At 39.2% G+C, this 13,109-nt stretch overlaps 1 long non-coding RNA gene across 2 annotated transcripts in view; it reads left to right on the top strand.

Moving 5' to 3' along the window:
- LOC127568579 (uncharacterized) overlaps positions 1–4,021 on the top strand; it is a 49,356-nt gene extending 45,335 nt beyond the window's left edge. For both annotated transcript variants that reach the window (XR_007956032.1, XR_007956033.1), the window contains exon 3: positions 3,894–4,021. This is a non-coding gene — a long non-coding RNA (uncharacterized LOC127568579). The remainder of the gene's footprint in view (positions 1–3,893) is intronic.
- The last annotated feature ends 9,088 nt before the right edge of the window (positions 4,022–13,109 follow it).

Here is a 13,109-nt window from a genome sequence, read left to right as displayed (position 1 = left end):
CATGATTTAACTCCCCAAAATGCATCATTTCCCACTTGTCTGAGTTAAATACCATCTGCCATTCCTTGGCCCACTTTCCTATTTGATCTGGATCCTGTTGTAGCCTTAGACAACCTTCTTTACCGTTCACCACACCACCAATTTTGATGTCATTTCCACAAAATTACAAATCATGCCACTGACATTCTCATCTAAATCATTAATATATATGGAAAAACCAGTGGACCCAGCACCAATCCCTGCAGCACACCCCTAGTTACAGGTGTCCAATCTGAATAACAAACCTCTACCACCACACTCTTAAAATCTTTCCACCAAACCAATTTTGCATCCAACTGGCTAGCTCACCCTGGATCCCATGTGATCTAACCTTTTGGACCAGCCTACCACACAGAATCTTGTCTAAAGATTTGCTGAAGTCCGGGCAGATAATGTCTACAACCCTGCCTTCATCAATCTTCTTGGCCACCTCTTCAAAAACTCAACCAAATTCATGTGACAATTTCCCACACACAAAGCAAGCTATGCTGATTATCCCTAATTTGTCATTCCCTTTCCAAATGCAGATAGATCCTGTCTCTCAGAATCCCATCCAGTAACTTTCCGACCACTGATGTTAGGTTGTAGTTCCCTGGCTTGTCTTTACAGCCCTTCTTAAATAAAGGCACAACATTAGCCACCCTCAAGTCTCTCTGGTACCTCACCCATGGCTAAGGAAGGTACAAAAATCTCTGCCAGGGCCCCTGTAATTTCTTCCTTTGCTTCCTACAACATCCTAGGATACACTTGGTCAAGCCCCGGGGATTTATCCACCTTTGTGCGCCTCAACACCACCACTCACTACACATGAAGTGCAAATTACACTGGCCAATTAATCTACCAACCTGCTCTTTGAGATGTGGACGGAAAGCAGAGCACCTGGAGGATACCCACACAGTCACAGAGAGATTGTGCAAATTCCACTCAGACAACACCTGAGGTTAGTATGGAACCTGGGTCATTGGAGCTGTGAGGCAACAGCTCTATTGGTTGTGCTATTGTTCTACCCCAGCAGTCCCAGTGTTCCAGAGGTCCTCCTCACAGGTCCAGCAACAACACTCAAGAAGAGGTCACTTTCCCTTTAAGTAATCCATGAAATTGAGATCAATGTCGCATTCACTACTTAACAGCTATTGTTATTAGAAGTGAGTGTTTGATGAGGTATTAGCAGCCAAAATGCTTTGCAACCACTTTCATGAGGCTAGGGAAGATGAAGAAGGATTAAGGACCAAAGGGAGGCACTTAAAATTATGAGGAATAAAGGAGAAGGTTCTGGCAAATGTTTTGGTAACCAAAGGTCACAGCTTTGAATTGTTGAGGTGAGAAGATTAGGGGAGAGAAAAGAAGTGAATAAACTAAAAGGGAATTGCCAATTTTCTCTCTATTCATACACAATAGTTTTGATTTAAACAAGAGAAATTTAACAGGAAATTAAAATGTCAGTGATTTGAATAACCTGTATGTGGTTTGGTGTTCATTTGTATGTACGCCACAAATTATCAACTGCTCCTTTGATGTGTTAAGCATAGGTTGTTGATTTTACGTAGGACAATTGAATTAGGCAAAGCAAGAGCTTTTAGTAGGAGCACTCAGCGGTGGAGGAGCAGTGAGCCGTGAGTTACTGGAATTGGGCTCGGCAGAAGAAAGGAATGATGGAAGACTCTGCACTCTGAACTGACTGAAATCAGCCATTCTTTCCAGGTTGGGGGGCATTCTTACCTCAGCATAACCTATGCAAAGTACCATCATTAAAAACAAATCTGTTGAAACATGAAGTTTTGAACTGTCTCATTGTCAGCAGGAGCAGAAATACAATGAGATTTGAACCAATGCCAAAATCAGAAAACTCCTTTTGAATTTACAAAGCTCAACAAAAGTAGCCATTAATTCTACAGGCTATTTTTTTGGCAGCAACGACTGCACTTAGCAAATCAATTCACTTTGAAGTCAAATCACTTCTCCAGTGCAATTCAAGTTTCAGTAATTGATGGGGGTAGAGGCAGATTTGGTGATGACTTTACCATTCATGCGAAAACTGAATTTGAAAATGAAAAGCATCATCTACTTTGTGCTATTTCTTTGACTTTTTACTACAACCTGTTCAGAATTGTGTAACAATTTTTGCCCTTTGATTGAAGTTCACAGAGGTGATTAGCACAAAGGCATTTACCTTACTTGCTAGCCGACCTCATTCCTGGCCCATTTGATTGACCTCTACCATTTATGAAGCAGACACTAACATCTCCAAACCTCCATGCCTGTTAGATGAGTGCCCTCTACAATGAAAAAACTGAACCACCAATTAATTTCCCAGAGTTAAACAACCACATTTTGAAATAAAATACCTCCATGTAATCCATTTCCTTTAGTGGAATAATTTCAAAGTACATGTCTAATTGCCTTTTGTAAGTAACTGTAGAACCAGCTTCCACTGCTCTTTCAGGTCACATATTCTAGACCTTAATCATCCTTAATGTCGAAAAAAGTCTTCCTTTTCCCTCTTTGATTACTGTCGCACTCACTAGAGGAAGCAGTTACTCTCTTGTTCCAGCAAAATCCTTTGCGATTTTGAATACCTTTATTAGATGTCCACTTGAGCTTCTCTATCTCTGAAGAACAATCCCAGCCTCACCAGTCTCCTCACCCAGTGAAGTTATTCTTATGATGGTACACCTCCCCTCTAAGTTTTCCCAGGCCTTGACTTTATTTTAAATGGATTTTCCAGGATTGCACACAATATTCAGGCCCAGGTCTAATCAGTAATTTGTAAAGGTTTAGCATGACTTATTTGTTAATCCCTATTTACAAAGTCCAGTATCTCACACACTTTCTTAATCACCTTACTAATTTGCCCTACCACCTGAAATATACAAGCAATTCATTTTCTGTAGTCATTTTCATATTGTTAAATGTGAATGGTTGCTGGTTGTAGTAAGGCAACATTGTTGGAATACTTCATCTGCTATCTTTATACATATACCAGAGTCACGAACAGAAGGTGTGTGTATATCAGCTGAACAGATAGACTGCAAGAAACATCTGTGATCTCCACTTTTACCAGAGCTCAATATAAAATTACCTATTAGAGTCAGAAGTACATTTTTATGTATCTATTAAATATGAAATCTGGCCAGCATAGAAACTTCAGATGTAACATTAGGCAGATATTTTTAATGCCAATGAGACACTGATACTCCAATTTATATTTTTGTCAATACTCAGGTTACTTTTAGTTAGGCACGTGCAGTCCCAATTCAGAATCTTCTATAGATAAGCCATTGGAAAGCTTTTCCATTTCTTCAGTCAGGTCTCCAAGTATTTTACAGAACTTATAGTAATGAACCAGACCATTTGGCCCATCAGATTTGTGATGGTGCTGGTGCTTTATATGAGTCTTTGGCCAAACCTTCAATTCCATCCTCCCTCATGTTCAACATTTCTGCTGTTCTGCTGTCAATGTTTGTCCTTATTTGACATTAAGTTTGGTTTTGTAAACCTTGATAGGATGCACAATTAAGGAAAGTTGGGTTTAGAAAGCTAAATTAATTTCTACTGCATTTTTGTAGTTATCATGCCAAGGCACCAAGAGACAAGAATATTTCTGATCCTTTATGTCTGGTATCTCCAGACATCACAAGCAATGTGCTGTATTTTTCCCTATACAAATGTACATGATGGCTTCAGGAACTTAAGCCACCAAGGATTTGATTCTTGCATGTATACCCATTAAAAGACTATTTTGAAAGCAAGCCTTCATGGGTAAGGAGGCATAGTCAACTGCCTTATCTCCATTTTTAATGAGACAGCATATCTGCTCCATTGTATTGACCTTGTTATACTACTGTGCCCCTCAGAGCTAAGGCATTGCAGCTGACAGATGGAAATCAAATGACTTGGAATGAAGAATGAGCCATAAATTTGGTACATAGAGAATGAAGAAGAAATCTTCCGACATGAAGATTAAAAATATCTAAAACAAATTGCAAGTCATTGTATGAAAGATTATGCCCATAGTGTTTGTAATTACACTGTTTCATTTAAAACCTGCTGTGTCTGAAAATTCTTAAAGATTTGGTTGAAGTAATGCAAATAGCCAAACTTGAGCAGATTTAAAACATCTGTCTTTTTCCAGTGGTAATATATGTTACAGTAAACTTTCTGACTCAGGAACATCTCATGTAATCAAAACAACTTTACATTGTCCACTTATAGCATGACAGAGTCCAATTTGATAGTCTGATTTGCCAATGGCCCAACTCATCAATGTTAACTATTCTGAAAGGTTCGCTTGATGTTTCAGCCACACAAAAAAAAGCAGGAAAAAAGCAATTTGTCATGTTTTCATGTACTCTTAATGAGATGTAATTAGGTGGTGGAGGGTTTGTATCATTTTCAATCAAGTTAGGGAAACCACATCATGTCGGTAGTCCCAACGTGAATAATTAGTAATTTACAAAAAAACTGAAATGGCACTATAAATGAAGGAGCACATATGAGGTTAAAATTGTGTGAGAAGCACAAACCAGCAGGCTTTCCAGACAATCTGGTTGCTGTTTTCTAAAGGAGATAATTTAGATAAATCCTTCTGACTGAAACCATCCTTCAGAAAAGTAAATCAAGGGAGGTCAGGACCAAAGTCAATAAAAGCTGCCCTTAAATCTGTGCGTCAGTAGATTTGACTTGGTTGCAAATATTTATAAAGCTGAATTTTACAGAGTTTAACAGGACATAAATCCCTTTTATGTACATTTTTTCTATAGTTGGCCTGTGGTTCATATTTGTTGCAAATCAGGAAAACTTGGTATTTCACAAGAATTTGTTCCAAAGTAATGTCCATTAAATTGGAGCTTTCAGGGGCCCAGAGCTTTGTTAATTTTAGCCAACTATTGTTACCTTGACATTATAAACTTTTAGATGCTTGCATTTATTACCACAGCAGGAACATGCACATGTAGCGTGGCACCTGCAGATTTTGCCAGCAGGCAGGCAGTCAGTCAAAATGTCCAATCTCAGGCTAAGCTTTTTCCCATATTAGGTCAACTTCATCCCCTGAGCTGTGTTTACAGGAAAAAAAATATGCAAATGCTCAGGCTGTGTTTGAATTATGCATGTAGGTCAGGTGTGTTGCATGTCTTTAACAGTTCGTCATCCCTGACCTTTCAGTGGCCGATGTAAAAGATTGTTGTGGAGAGGAAGGAAGTTTGAATGACCAAACTGTAAAAACAAATTTAAAAATCTCATTGTTTTGTTGTTTCATATTTTCTTACCCTCATTCTCTTTCTCTTTCATTCTTTCTCTTTTTATCTTTTTCACTCTATTTCTCCTTATTTTGTTTATTATTAGAGTACACAGTATCAAAGCAAGGAAACTATACTAAAACTTCAAAAGCACTGGAGTTCTCGCTCAATTCTGGACAAAAATATCTTGGATATGATGCAGTGGAGGCTTACTAGAATAGTAGCAGGTATTCAGTTAGGGATTCCATTAGATTGAGTGATTGGCGAAGCTGGGATAGTTCTCCTTCACACAATGATAATTAAGGGAAGATTTAAGATAGTTGTTAAAAATATGATGTTTTGATGGGATAAATGTAGAAAATCTTCCACTGATATGAGGGTTTGTAACAGGCACAGATTTAAGTTAATGAAATTTGAATTTATCTAACATTTTTAAGGCCTCTTCAAAATGTTCCAAATTGAACTGCTAATAACTAAGCACACAAGGCTGACCCAAAGCATACAGTTGGTGTCACTTTAATTCTCCTTCACTCTCACATGCTGACATTTCAGCCTTTGGCCCCTTACACTGTTCCAACAAAGTTCAACCAAGCTTGAGGAAAAGTATCTCAACTTCTCAATAAGCATGTTACAGACACCCGGACTGCCTTGAACTCAATAACTCAGATGAAGAATTGTCAGTTTGAAGCTTTAACTCTGTTTCTCTCTCCATTGATGCTGCTCGACTTGCTGTGCATTTCAGCATTTCCTGTTTTTATTCCAGATTTCCAACATCTGTGGTATTTTGCCCCTTCAAGGTTTTATACCTCACAGTTCCAGAATTCACTTTTTTTTTCTTCTTTTCTCTTTCTCTGCATTCATTGATTACTAGGCAGCTCACCTGTGATCAAAACATCTGCATCATCCTCACCCCCAGACATTTCTTTTGTTCACCCCTCCTCCCTTCTTTGAAACTTAACTATGTTTTGTTTCTAACTTTTCCCAATTCTAATGAAAGATCATTGAGCTGAAACATTAACTCTGCTTCTCTTTCCACAGATGCTACCTGACCTGCTGAGTATTTCCAACATTTTCTGTTTATATTACAGAAATTTAGGTATTTCTGTGGTGTCATCACTGTGAAAGGAAACCAACAGTAATGATAATGAAAAAACAATTGTCTTGGAATTGGTCAGCACCTGCATAAGTGTCTTAATTAGTCAGTACACTGGGAAGTCTGGCCCTGAGAGCTCAGTGCACAACTTTACACAAGGAAAGGCCTTTCCTTTGACTACTTCCCCACTGCAGAATGTAGTGGGGAATCGGGTAAGTCCAGGTATAGGCCAGGTCTGCGGTGTCCACGGGGTAGTGGTGGAGATACACAAGCTGGGGGTGAGGGTCAGGGACCAGAAGACTAAGGGTCTCTGCCAAACATTAAGTGGAGGTGTTGGATAATGAGAGCAGAATTTGGTACGTTACTTTGGATGGACAGGGTAGGTGAGAAATGGTTGGTGTGGAAGGAATATGATTCATAGTTGAGAGTTTCAATCACTAGTCAGTGGGGGGAGTTGATGGGAAGTTGGGAAGATTTTAAAAATTGGGATAAGTGTGATGTTAGTGTAAATGAGTGGTTGATAGTCAGCATTGACTCAGTGGGTCAAAGGCCTGTTTTCATGCTGTATCTCCCAATGTCTCTATGATTAATATTAAACTGTCAGCAGAGATAATTCCCATATTTCCAAAAAGAAGCAGGAGGAAATGAGAGGAAATTCCTTTACATTTGCGACCTGGAATTCACTGGATGAAAGGATGGTGGAAACAAATGCAGTAGTAAATTCAATTTTAACTTGAAAAGGGAAAATATGCAGAGATATAGAGAAAGACCAGGGAGTGTTACAAATTGGTGAGACTGGGTATGTTACTTAATAGGCAATCAAACTGATACCACTTGTTTTCCTGACTCCCAATGCTGTAAGATACTCAGAGTGAGTCTAACTAGTGAATGAAGCAAATTTATTTTATTACCACTGTCTTTGTGCCCATGGCTGGAGTGCAATGTAACAGAGACTTTAGCATAATGATTCTGGGCCTGGGCTCAGTTCAAAATAAGTCCCTGAGGTGAAAGGACAATTTACTAATCACTGCTCCACCCTGTGCTAACACTCATTGTTTAAACAAATATATCAGCAGACGTTTCCAGAAACTAAACAATTCTTTGCAAGCACTTTATTTTTAAAAGGCCCACTGATAAATAGCCTTCACCTTTGAAATATTTGATTTCTACAATTTGTAAAGTTTCTTTTGAAAGGTAATAGTTTAATATTAAGTTGAGGATATTAGGCAGTATTTTCAAAGGTGGATTTAAAATCAAAATGTTTCCAAAATGTGTGTAACTTATGAGATGGCACAAAAGTAGTGTAGTGGTTAGCGTAATCCTATTACAGTGCCAGCAACCTGGGTTCAATTCCGACGGCTGTCTGTAAGGAGTTTGTACGTTCTCCCCATGACTGCATGGGTTTCCTGTAGGTGCTCTGGTTTCCTCCCACATTCCAAAGACATATGGGTTAGGAAGTTGTGGGCATGCTATGTTGGTGCCAGAAGCGTGGAGACACTTGCAGGCTGCCCCCAGAACATTCTACGCAAAAGGTGCATTTCACTGTGTGTTTCAATGTACATGTGACTAATAAAGACATCTTATCTTATCTTATCTTATTTTATCTTATCTTATCTTATCTTATCTTAAAATGATTATTATGTGGAATCAATGGATATGAAAATCAAGAGATGTAAAACACTCTGCCATCATGCTATCAGCCATGTTATAATATAGCAAAAAGTTAAGAGGATAGAAATGTGACCTCTGTTGTATGGTTGTATATGGGAAACACACAATATATGAGATTTGATCCCATTGAATTTGAAGATTTATTTCAGAAGATCTGCATAAACTTCGTACATTCAACAGAGGGTTATTTATTATCCCAAAGAATGATCAGTGCATGCAATTGACCCCTAGAGGAAGTAGGACAGGACTGTTGGAACCATTTAAGAAGTAAAAAGGTGCAGTAATATGGAGAGGTTTGCTTGGAAGAAAGTATAGTGATATCTTGGATAAATGGGTTAACATGGACTGAAAGACCTTACTTAAGACAATAGAGTCATAGAGGTATACAGCATAGAAACAGGCCCTTTGGTCGAGCATGTCCATGCTAACCAATGTCTCTTCCTGATTTAGTCCCATTTGCCTCCATTTGGTCCATATTCCTCAAAACCTTTCCTATCCGTGTACCTGTCCAAATGTCTTTTAAACATTGCAATTGTACCTGCCTCTGCTACTTCCTCTGATAGTTTGTTCCATATACCCACCACCCTCTATATGAAAAACTTGTCCTTCAGTTCCCCTTTAAATCTTTCCCCTTTCATGTTAAACATATGCCCTCTAGTTTTAGACTCCCTTACCCTGGGAAAAAGACAGTGACCTTATCTCTGCCCTTAATACTTTGTAAACCTTTATAAGGTAACCCTTTGGCTTCCTTCACTTCAAGGAAAACAGTCCCAGCCTATCCAGTCTCTCCCTATAACTCAAACCCTCCAGTCCTAGCAATATCCTTTTGAATCTTTACTGCATCCTCTCTAGCTGAATCACATCCTGCCTATTGTATGGAGACCAGAACTGCATACAATACTCCAAGTGCGATCTCACCAATGTCTTGCACAACTGTAAGATGACATCCCATCTAAGAAAAGCAAGCATGCCATATGCCTTCTTCACCACCCTGACTGACTGTGTCACTATTTTCTAGGAACAATGTGCTTGTACAACACTTCCCAGGGCCCTGCCATTTACAGTTTATGTTCTGACCCGATTTAACTTCCCAAAATATATCACTTTGCATTTGTCTGAGTTAAATTCCACCTACAATTCCTTTGCCCACTTTCCTGTTGTAATCTAAGGCAATCTACTTTACTGTCCACCACACTACCAGTTTTGGTGTCATCCACAAATTTACTAACCATGCCACCTGCATTCTAATGCAAATCGTTAAAATATATGACAAACAACAAGGGCTCCAGCACTGATCCCTTCAGCACACTTTCTTATCATCTTGTGACTCCACTTTTGACCTCCATCCAGGTAATATTTTCTGGCTGGAAAGTATATGTTGAATATTTTCGAAGGAAGGCACACTTAATGAGTCATGAATTAGGCTGAGCTGTATCTCCATTGGCTCCATTCACTGTTGAAGTTTTGGCCTTGGTGGACTTGCTTCTGCAGATTCTTAGGAGAATCAAGTATATTAGTAGCACCATAATGCTATCAAAAGATGCTGAACTGTGGATTTGCACTTGTACTACACTGAGGGATTATATCAGTCTAATCCCTGCCAGTAACAATTGTGACATGGTCATTTAACAATGGAAGAAGTTACTCAGGTTGAGCATTTCTAAGTGGTTGTCCCTAATCCTTGATGTGCACCACTGATCACTTGCACATAGCTGTAATATTCAAAATCCATTTGCTTGTTGATCTCCAAAGTTTGGATGCCTAACTGTGAAAAAGACACCATTCTGATCTCTATTAAGTAAAATGCTAGCATTAACAAAGGAAGAGTCCTATGATTCTGAATAGTTTAGCCGGGGAGAATAGGACTGAATAATTTGCTTAGATTGCATAACTTACAGTGCAAACATTTTTGACAAGGCACCAAATATTTGATGTGTGCATAAACTAAATGGTTAGTCAGGAAAATTGTTTCTCACCAACTGAGAAATATTGAAATAGTTGCAGGACTGAGTGACACAAAACAGCACCTTGGTCTTTTACTGCTGGGAAATGAATTTCAAACAGTCAGATAGATAAGTCAAAAATGTCGATTGTACATTGGCTGTAAGAAACAAAACTGAAGCTCTATGCAAGTAATCAAAATGATCCCCCAGAAATGTTACAGGCAATAGAGCTGTTCATCCCTCTGGGATTCCATCCATTATGTCTTTGTGTCTGTCCGATGTGATTGGATTTTTTGAGGAGGTAACAAAGTGTCTTGTTAAGATGTGGTTTACATGGACTTCAGTAAAGCTTCGATAAGGTCCCACATGGGAGACTGGTCCAACAAGGTTAAAGCCTATGGGATCCAAAGCAATTTGGCAAATTAGATGCAAAATTGGCTTGGGAATAAAAGACAGAGGGTGTTTTTGTGATTGGATGCCTGTGACTGGTGGTTCTCCACAGGGATCAGTGCTGAGACCCCTGCTATTTGTAACATACATAAATGATGTGGATGTGGATGCAGATGGTATGATCAGTAAGTCTGGAGATGATACTAGTTGTTGACACTGTGGAGGATAGTCTTTGGCGACAGGATGATGTTGATGTGTTGGTGAAATGGGCTGAGAAATAGCAATTGGAGTTGAATCCTGATCAGTGTAAGGTGATGCATTTTGGGAGTACTGATGAGGCTCGGACATACACCAAAATGGTATGGTCCTTGGGAATATTGAAGAACAGAGGGACCCTGGTGTGTAAATCCAAAGACCCTTGAAGGTGGCAGAGCAAATTGAGAATGTGATTAAGAAGGCCTTCATTAGTCAGGGCACTGTATGCAAGAGGAGGGAGGTTATGCTCCAATTTTATAAAACTTCAGCCAGACCTCAGCTGGACTACTTTGTGCAGTTCTGGTCTCCTCACGATAAGAAGGATGTGAGAGTGCTGGGGAGGGTATAGCGGAGATTCACCAGGGTATTGCCTGGGATGGAATCTTTTACTTATAAGGAAATACTGGAGAGAGTAGGTCTGTTTTCCCTGGAATGGAGGAGGTCAAGAGGGGAAACGTTTGATGTATATCAAATTATGATGGTATAGGTAAGGTAGACTGAAAGAATCCTTTCCCCTAATCAGAGGGGTGAATAAAACTGGAGGGCAAATATTTAAGGTAAGGGGTAAGAGATTTAGAAGGGATTTGAGGGGGACTTTTTCACCCAGACTGTGGTGAGTATCTGGAATGCATTGCCAGAGAGAGTGAGAGAAGCAGAGTCACTAACAGCATTTAAGAGGTGTCTAGATGCACACTTGAAGCGCCTAGGCATTGAAGGCTACAGACCAAGTGCTGGAGGATGGGATTAATATAAATGGCTGCCCACTGGTTGGCTGGAATATGGTGGGCTGAATGGCCTGTTTCCATGCTCTATGGCTCTATGACTCTATTATGGTTGTGCTACAATTAAGTCAAAAAGCAAAATACCGCAGATGCTGGAAATCTGAAATAAAACTGAAAAAGATGGAATGCTCAGCTATGGACAGAGAAAAAAAAGTTAATGTATAAAATCAGTGTCTGTGCCATGCTCTGTCAGAGGCCCCATCTTTTTAATGACCAATCGAGTTTCCAGGAGGACATAGAATTTGGAAGAAGAGCTGTGATGTCCTGAGCAACATTTACCACCTCAATCAACATCACAAAAACTTATTAACTGATTATCTTAAAATTAATGTTTGTCAGAGCTTGTATACAAAATGGCTATCACGTTTTTCACAGTAAAGCAGTGGCTAAACTTCATAAAGAGCTTATTTGGCAGCAATGGGGGCACTTGGGAGCAAAAGGCTCTATCTAAATGTAAGTCTTTATAAACAAACTTCTTCTGGTTTCTATCAATTTGTTTTATTCTTGACATATAATAGCATTTCTGTTCCAAAATGTTATTTTTCTTCCATGTCCAGTGCCAGGAATTAGGACAGGACAGTGACTGAACTCTTGTCCTTCAACAGCACAGCTTGTTTACACAGCATCTAAGAGAAAACTAGGCCAATAAGTCAGAGAACAGGACAAATTATGGAAATATTCTGCTCATTTTGAAAAGGGCCATTTGAAAAGTTCATCAGGTTATGTTGAATTGAGGCTCCAACAAAAGACCCACTGCCTTTTTCTGTTTCAAATCTACATTCTGTCCATTCCTTATCCATCTTAAAATACTGTCGGAAACTGTCACCTTGTCACATCCACTTTCATAAAGGCTGAATTTGCTTGTAAGACCAATATCCAAATAACATCCAAAGCATGGAAATAGTGTGGGAATGGGACAGGAGTAAGTAGGAGTAAAGGAATCCAAAGCATGTATATTACGTTAACATACATAACCAATAATTATTTGTAAAAAGTCTATTTTTGAGTTGGGAAATGGCTATCTTCTTGAACAGACTGGAGTTACAGTGAGTTTTAAATTAAAATAAATTGGTTTATTATTGTCACTAAATCTCAGAGACGTCGAAATCTCTAAACCAATTGTCACTAAATCTCATCACTAAACAGCAGAGGTCTAGTATGGATCCCTCCGGAATACAACCAGTCACAGACCTCCAGCAAGGATAAGACCCATCGATCAGTACCTTCTATCTTCTATGGGATAGCCAATTCTAAATACAAATGGCCAAGTCACCGTAGATCCCATGCATCTTAATCTTCTGGATGAGCCTAGAATATGGGACCTTGTCAAATGCCTTACTAAAATCTATGCACACATCATCCATTGCTCTACCTTCATCGCTCATGTATGTCACCAGGTCCCTCCAGTTTGCTCCACAATTCAACATGATCATGGCTGATCTATGTTGACTTCAACTCCTCTTCTATGCCAGTTCCACTCCATTCTCAATTCCCCAGTCTTTCAAATATTCATCAATCTCCACTTTAAATATATCTGATGATCTGGCCTCCACCACCCTCTAAGGCAAAGAATTCCAGAGATTCACTACCCTCTGAGAGAAGAAACTTCTACGCATCACAGTTTTAAATGACCTCTCCCTTACTTTGTAGTTATGTCTCCATATTCGTGACTCTCCAGCTGGTGAAAACATCTCAACAT

The sequence above is a fragment of the Pristis pectinata genome, chromosome 3, assembly GCF_009764475.1.
Source record: "Pristis pectinata isolate sPriPec2 chromosome 3, sPriPec2.1.pri, whole genome shotgun sequence".
NCBI classification, from domain to species: domain Eukaryota; kingdom Metazoa; phylum Chordata; class Chondrichthyes; order Rhinopristiformes; family Pristidae; genus Pristis; species Pristis pectinata.
The sequence above is the reverse complement of the archived record's forward strand: the minus strand, read 5'-3'. Positions and strand labels throughout refer to the sequence as shown.